This window comes from Buceros rhinoceros, unplaced genomic scaffold (assembly GCF_000710305.1).
Source record: "Buceros rhinoceros silvestris isolate BGI_N320 unplaced genomic scaffold, ASM71030v1 scaffold25735, whole genome shotgun sequence".
Classification (NCBI taxonomy): domain Eukaryota; kingdom Metazoa; phylum Chordata; class Aves; order Bucerotiformes; family Bucerotidae; genus Buceros; species Buceros rhinoceros.
Window position 1 is genome coordinate 8,872 of NW_010412657.1, and position 348 is coordinate 9,219.

General features: G+C 62.9%; 1 protein-coding gene across 1 annotated transcript in view; it reads right to left on the bottom strand.

The window, feature by feature from the left end:
- SLC39A14 (solute carrier family 39 (zinc transporter), member 14) overlaps positions 1-348 on the bottom strand; it is a 6,883-nt gene that overhangs the window by 4,752 nt on the left and 1,783 nt on the right. The gene's annotated exons all lie outside the window — the stretch shown is intronic.

Consider the following 348-nt stretch of genomic DNA (forward strand, 5'->3'; position numbering starts at 1 on the left):
AACACAAACCGTCAGTGTTGTTGCAGGGCAAGTGGAAACGAAGCCACCGGGATACTTGGAAGAGGCTTATCCCGAGCCAGCGTGGGAGCAGCCAGCGCCGTGCTCCGGACGCCGTGCTCAGGGCAGCCGCCCCGAGACCTCAGGCATCATCAGCTCCTGGATGCGTGGGAGCTCATTTAGCATCCTGGAGGCCAGCGGCTCCCTAAACGTGCCCAAACCACCCCCTCCCACCCACGGGGACTCGCAGCAAGATCCCCCCGTCATCCAGCTATCCCGGAGGGCTGCGGCACAGCTCCAAGCTGCACAAACCATGCTGAGAAAAAGCCATCCGGACTCCCCGACTGCCTC